At 43.6% G+C, this 7296-nt stretch overlaps 1 pseudogene; it reads left to right on the forward strand.

Moving 5' to 3' along the window:
- Positions 1-227: 227 nt before the first annotated feature.
- LOC102823771 lies at positions 228-5899 on the forward strand (annotated as a pseudogene).
- Positions 5900-7296: the final 1397 nt, after the last annotated feature.

A 7296-nucleotide genomic window follows, 5' to 3' on the forward strand; every position in this document is an offset into this window, starting at 1 on the left:
GCAAGCAATGGAGAAAAAACAGTTGCTATCAATTCAGTTCTGTCTCCCAGCAGCCCCATCTGTGTCTGTGTTAAATTGTACTCAGTAGAGTTTCCAATGGCTGATTTTTCCGAAGTATTTAGATTACAAGGCCTTTCTTCTAACACACCTCTGGGTGGACTTAAGCCAACCTTTTGGGTAGCAGTCAAGCACCTTAACCATTTGTACCACCTAGGGACTCCTGGCCAATGGACAAGATCACTGTAAAATATCCACCTTTCAGTTCCAATTTTGGCGGGCAGCAGAGTAAGCCAGGTAGGAAAGGCTCCGTGCAGGAGGCACTGAAAACCCAGAGAAGCTGCGCCCATGGAACAACACCAGAGCTCTGGATCTAGCATAAGGTACAGGGCATCAGTTTCCCACATGATCAAGTGGAAAAACCATGATATAAAGGAAAATACTGTGAGTCAGGAATCTCTTGAGATGGGACTCCCTCTGTGGCCACCCCACCTGAGCAGAGTTCAGAGGGTGGGGCTACAGCCAGACCTGCACAGAGAACCAGCGCTAAAAGCAGTGCAGTGAAATTTACAAAGGGAAGTGGGCGGGTGAGTGGAATACTACAAATTTTTTCCTCCTCTTCCCTGTAGCACCTTCTTTTCCCAGCCCAGATGCCTTCAAGTGGGTGAGTGTGCACCACCACCCACCCCTCGACCCCCACCCCCAACAACAACAACAACAAAAAAGTCCAATGCTGAGCCTGTAGTTTTCCCATGACAGAGAGAGAAAGAGCTTGGCGGCTGCTTGTGATGTCAGCCTAAGGGTCACAGCCCTAAAATTAACTTGTGCAGGACCCTTTGCTCAGGCCTATCTAGCAAGAAAAAAAGCAGGCCCGTCAGACCTGACAGACAAACCATGTAAAACCCCAACGTAAAAGGACGCAACTATCTCGAGAATTATGCTGTGCACACGCAGATACCTAACTGACCTTCAGAGACAAAAATAGACAGTCTTTCTCCCATTAACTTCTCAATATCTATCTGTGCACCTCTACAGTGGTGACTAGAGGAGGGGCCTGAGCCAGAGGACACCTCTACACAATGATGGAGGCTTCTACAGTGCACATACACTGCCTGTGTAGCAAGGCTATTGGACAGTCAGCCACAGTATTATTTTTATTTCAAAGTGGTGGTTTTTGTCTCTGCTTTTTTATTGCTTCTACTTTTGGTCCTTTTGATCACACATTTTTCCTGGAGGTGGGAGCTTTTTCTCCCTACATTAACCAAGAAGAGACAGCAACTGTGGCTATATAGCCAAGTTACAAGCATATCCCATAATATTCTACCATTGAGACAAGAGGCAATAACAACTGCTAAGCATTACATGCAGAAAGGGAAGCCTAGCTCCTGATCATATCCACCAGGAGACACCCAGTAAGCTTAATAACACAACAACAAACATCAATTTAAACATTAAAAAAACAACAACAACAAAAGATCTCAAAACATGTCCAAAACCCGAAAAGAGTAAACTTTACTAGTGTTGTTGTCTTCCCCAAGCCCCACCCCATATACACATCTACTGCTTGGCAGAAAATTGTGCCACAAGGGTAAGCCCTATTCTAGATTGAAGGGTGGTTTTCAGTAGCTAACTTTTCAGAAGCGGTCTGCCTCTTTCTTCTTTCTTGTCTCTTAGTCTGGGGGCTTTATTGAACTTGTCCACCATATATGACTCTACTGGTATTTGAAATAGCAGTGGTGACACACCTTTCAGCATCTTAGCAACATGTAAGCCACTAAAGTATGACAAACTGACACGTGTGGTGGTGTGTTTTGAGAGGAGGAAAGAAAAAAGACAAGTAATCTCTTTGGGTCTTACATTTAAGTACATTGGAAAGACAAAGTGTGGCAGCCAAGGTCTTCATGGATGTATTAATGTTTCACTGCTTAGTGTAGAGAGTATTAACAATTCTCTTACACAAAGCTCGTGTGGGCATCACATTCCAAAGGCAGAAATGAATGACAGTATCACTAGTAGACAGAAGCAGTAATCAGTCAGCAAGTGTTTATTGACCACCTACAGTAGGAGATGAGGTTGAGACACACCGAAGCTTTGAAAGTCAATAATGACAGGCAGTGTCATCCAGACATTGCCCCCTCCTGCCTCTCAAGCTCCCTCCCTTCATCTCCAGTTATTGAAATCCTACCCACCCTTCAAGTCATGTCACAAGCAGCCTCTTTTATGAAATCTCTTTGGTTTTCATCATCAGCCCCGTCTTCCTGAACATGACCTTTGTTGTCTTTGAACTTCTCCTAGCATTTTGTTTCTACCTCCATGGTGACATGGGTCTCAATTTGCTTTGGAGAAGTTATTTTCAAAACATTCAAATTCCTAACCAGATTGTAAATTCCTTGAAAGCAATGTTATGCTTATTATTATATGAATGTTTCTGCCCAGGGCCCTGCCTACAGCAAATATTACTAAATGTGTTTATTGGTAACTGCAAATGTATTAATAGAAGGAGACTGAAAGTAATGGAAAAATTTCAGGAATAAATGGTTCTAGCCCTCCTATGTAAAGAAAACAAAAATCCTCATCACTGGAACAATAAACAACATTCTTATCAACGGAGAAAGATTGAAGTTGTCAAGGATTATTCTTGGATAACTATCAGCACTCATGGAAGCAGCAGTCAAAAAATCAAACGACGTATTTCATTGGCCAAATCTGCTGCACAGGAATTTTTTTAAAGTGTTGAAGAGCAAAGATGTCAGCTTGAAGACTAAGGTGTGCCTGACTCAAGCCATGGTATTTTTAATAACTTCATATGCATGTGAAAGCTGGACAGTGAATAAGGAAGACTGTAGAATTGATGCCTTTGAGTTATGGTGTTGGAGGAGAATGTTAAAAGTACCATGGACTGCCAAAAGAACCAACAGATCCGTGTTGGAAGAAGTGCAGCCAGAGTGCTTCCTGGAGTCCAGGATGGCCAAACTTTGTCTCTCATACTTCGGACATATTGTCAGGAGCTACCAGTCACTGGAGAAGGATATCATGTTTGGTAAGGTGGAGGATCAGAGAAAAAGAGGAAGACCCCCAGCAAGATGGATTGGCCAAGTAGCAGCATCGATGGACTCAAGTGTGGCAACAGTAGTGAGGTTGGCCCAGGATTGGGCAGTGTTTCATTCTGCTGTACACAAGGTCGCTATGAGTCGGTACCGACTCGATGGCACCTAAAAACAACAAAGTCCTCCTAGAGTGTGTTCTAAAGAAGGAAAACATATTTTCACACACACACACACACACATTCACCCCTGAGGAAGGAAGATAAACAGGAATGGAAATAGTTACTGGGGGGGAGTGTGGATCAGTAGTACAATGACATTTAGGCCTATGTAATGGAAACAAAAGTTTTACACTTATCAGAATATCTTCTTTATTTACTTCAAGGTTAGATGATCAAGCAATTAGATCTTCCAAGAAGAAGTAAACACACTGGACTTAGAGCTAAGAGACCTGAGTTCTAGTCCTAGTTTACCACTAATTAATCATGTGACTCTGGACAAGACAAGTCTGTGACTTAATTTTCTATAAATTTGGGGAATTGGGTTAAGTCATAGCTACAGATTTACCATTTTGTGATTGTTTAAACATTCATTTTCATCACACCCTCTAAATTAAGATGATTGTCGAGTCTCTACAACAATACCAAAAAGCCAAGCAGTTTTCAGCTTAGAATTAAAATAATAATAATAATAATAATAATAATAATAATAATAATGTTCTCTTTCTCTTTTACTTTGTTATCTGAAATTTTTCTCAGCAATTTTTCATATTTCTGTTTGGGAAACTAAGGTACCTACCCCAGAGTGTCTATCAAAGAGAAATAACTGCCTGAAAGGGATTTTCTAAGCCATTAAAATACATGTAGGAAATACCTCAGTGTTGATGGTGACATTCCATGGAGTCAGTTCTGACTCATAGTGACCCTGTACAGGATTTATGAGGCTGTAATTCTTTACGGGAGCAGAAAGCCTCATCTTTCTCCCTCGGAACAGCTATAGCTTCGAACTGCTGTCTTTGGGGTTAGCAGCCAACTCACAACCATTACGCTACCAGAGCTCCTGAGGAAATAAAATACCAGAAAAAAAATTAACAATAAATTAAATCCCTTAAATTGCTCTGGTAGCGTAGTGGTTACGAATTGGGCTGTGAATCGCAAGGTCAGCAGTTCGAAACTACCAGCTGTTCCGCGGGAGAAAGATGAGGCTTTCTGCTCCCGTAAAGAATTACAGCCTCATAAATCCTGTACAGGGTCACTATGAGTCAGAACTGACTCCACGGCACATAACCACCACCACAACCACCAACACTAGGGCAACATTTTTTTTCCATCCTTGTTGTTGTTGTTGTTAAGTGCCATCGAGTCGCTTCCGACCCATAGCGACCCTGTACAGGGTTTCCGAGGGTGTAAATCTTTACGGGAGTAGAAAGCCTCATCTTTCTCCCACGGAGCGGCTGGTAGTTTCGAACCGCTGACCTTAAGGTTCGCAGCCCGATTCGTAACCACTACACTACCAGAGCTCCTTAACACAGTACAAATATAGTATGAATTTGTAGATAAATACTTATGGCACTAGTGTAGTAGTTTTATGCTTATAAGCATTTCCTAAGTTATGATATTGTTTTTATTTCATCACCCAAAATTTATAATTGGTTTAAGTTCTGTGCTAATTAAATTAGAATTTTCACCTCCAAAAAAGTTTATGGGAAGTAAATGCTTTGCTTGGGAATAATGACAAAATTTTTGAGTCTAAAGTTCATCATTTATAGTTGGTAAATATAGGAAGGATGGAACAAAAAGGACATTTGCAAAGTTAAGGAGCTGTGTCCACAGACTATCCTCATTTTTGACACCCATTGCAAATGTAGGGGCCCCAACACCTCTTTCATTTTTTTGATAATTCTTCACCAGGGCTCACAGAACTCAGGCAAGTTATTATTCTCATGACAGGCATAGGACACAGAATAAAATTAGCCAGAGGAATGCTTGTCCCTTTGTGCTGAGCCTCCACGCAGTGTGCAGTCCAGGGTCTGCCTGCCTCTCCCAGGCCCTGGAGCCATCCTGTAGGACAGGTTCATCGAGAATTGCAACCTGTGGGCAGGCCAGGCATTGTTCCTACAGGTGGAACAGCTGCTACACCATCAGCACTCACGGTACCAGGACATCTTGTCTTCCACAGTTAAGACCTACGGCATTGTGCTGGTATTAGACTTTGTTATCCAGTGCACAGAGAGGGCCGAGTTTTCCTACTAACAGATGATTGCCAGCTTGGCTCACTGCAGCCACCTTAACCTGCTCACGGTGTTGATCATTGAGGCGGAAACCCGAGCATCCTGCGGGAAGTGATGAGGCACCCCTCAGTGGAGATGGTGGTCCAGTGCGAAAATGACGCAGAGCAGGGCTGTTGGCTGTGTTGCTGATGATTTTGAGTTCATGAAACAGAACCAGGATGCCTTTGATGTTATCATCACTGACTTCTCAGACCCCATGGACCCCGCTGAGAGCCTCTTCAAGGAATCCTATTACCAGCTCACGACTACCACCGTCAAAGAGGACGGCATTCTCTGCTGCCAAGGCGAGTGCCAGTGAGTGGCTGCACCTGCACCTCATCAGGGAGATGCGGCAGTTCTGCAAGATGCTCTTCCGAGTGGTGGCCTACGCCCACTGCACCATCTGCACCTACCCAGTGGCTAGACCGGCTTCATGCTGTGCAGCAAGAACCTGAGCACCTACTTCCGTTGTTTGTGCAGCCGCTGATACAGACCCAGGTGGAGCAGAGGCAACTACAACTCAGCCATGCACTGAACCGTCTTTATGCTGCCTGAGTTCGCCTGTAAAGCGCTGAATGACATGAGCTGACCCAGTAGATACAACTACCACCATCATCTAGAAACCTCGGACCAAGGAGCCTCCGGGTGCCTGGGCTTCCCCAGCCCTGCACAAGACCCTTATGTGTCCAAATCAACTTGACAAAAATAGGTTTTCGGGAAGGCCCTCCCTTAAATCTCATTATGGGTGTGACCCAAAGCCCCTATGTAAGTCACATTGTTACTAACTGACTGACCGCAGGTCAATAGGTAAGCAGACACTTGGATCAGGCAGCACAGTCCAAGGGTTTAGAGATCTCCTCCCAGGAGCCAAGGGCAAGGGCCAGACCTCTCTTTGTTGTTGTTGTTGTGCCATAGAGTGGTTCCAACTCATGACTTAGTTAGTAGAGTTTCCGAGGAGTGGCCGAGGAGAAACATGCTTTCTCTGCCTAGGGCTGGTGTGGCAGACATCGTGGGGTCTGTGGCCCAGACCTTCCTCTAAGGTGGGCTTATAGGCCAGTCTCTGCTTGAATTAGAGAAATTCTGTTTTAGTCTCATTGAGAATCTTCTCAAGCTCTTGAAGCATATATGACTCTTCATTGTATTTTAGTCCAAAGTACTTTGGGATCATCTTGATGGATGTGACCTGTGAAATAACAGGTTTGAACCACCAACCTTGTATTTAGCAGACCATTGCTTACTCTACATCACCACTCCAGGACCTCTCTGTTGTATTTGTTGTTAAGCGCCGTGAGTCGATTATGACTCATAGTGACCTTGTACAGGGTTTCCAAGTAGCATTTGATGGGTTTGAACCACCAACCTTGTGGCTCACAGTCCAGGGCTGATACTACCATACCTCCAAATCATTAGGTAAAGGCAAAACGTAACATCTGGCATACCCTAGAAATGAATCAGCAGCACAGTTCTTAAGACAAGGTGTTGTTGTTGTTAAGTGCCATCGAGTCAGTTCTGACTCATAGCGACCCTGTATAGGGTTTCCGAGAAGCAGTTAGTATGTTTGAATCACCAACCTTGCAGTTCAAACCGACCTTGCAGTCCACCACATTAACCTGCGGCACCACACCAGGATTCCTAAAACAAGGTAGGATTGGTGAATATGGAATGATGATCAAGGGTAGGAAAAAGAAGAAAGTGTATGTTTCATTCAAAACTGGTCACTTTATATAAAAACACTGCAGAGAAAACACACTATGTAATTGCATAAAATTATTCCTTTCGGTTTGCCAGTTTTGTGTGTTGGGGACTAAAAGGAGATTATGAACAGAGCATATTTCATTTAAAATATCACTTATTGTTGAGAATGTGATTCAATAAATATTGCACATTGCCCTTGCTACTCAATAAGTGACATCAAGTCCGTTCCAACTCATAGGGACCCTGTATAAGGTTTCCAAGGAGCAGCTGGTGGGTTTGAACCACTGACCT

Source organism: Chrysochloris asiatica, unplaced genomic scaffold (assembly GCF_000296735.1).
Source record: "Chrysochloris asiatica unplaced genomic scaffold, ChrAsi1.0 scaffold00172, whole genome shotgun sequence".
Taxonomy (NCBI): Eukaryota; Metazoa; Chordata; class Mammalia; order Afrosoricida; family Chrysochloridae; genus Chrysochloris; species Chrysochloris asiatica.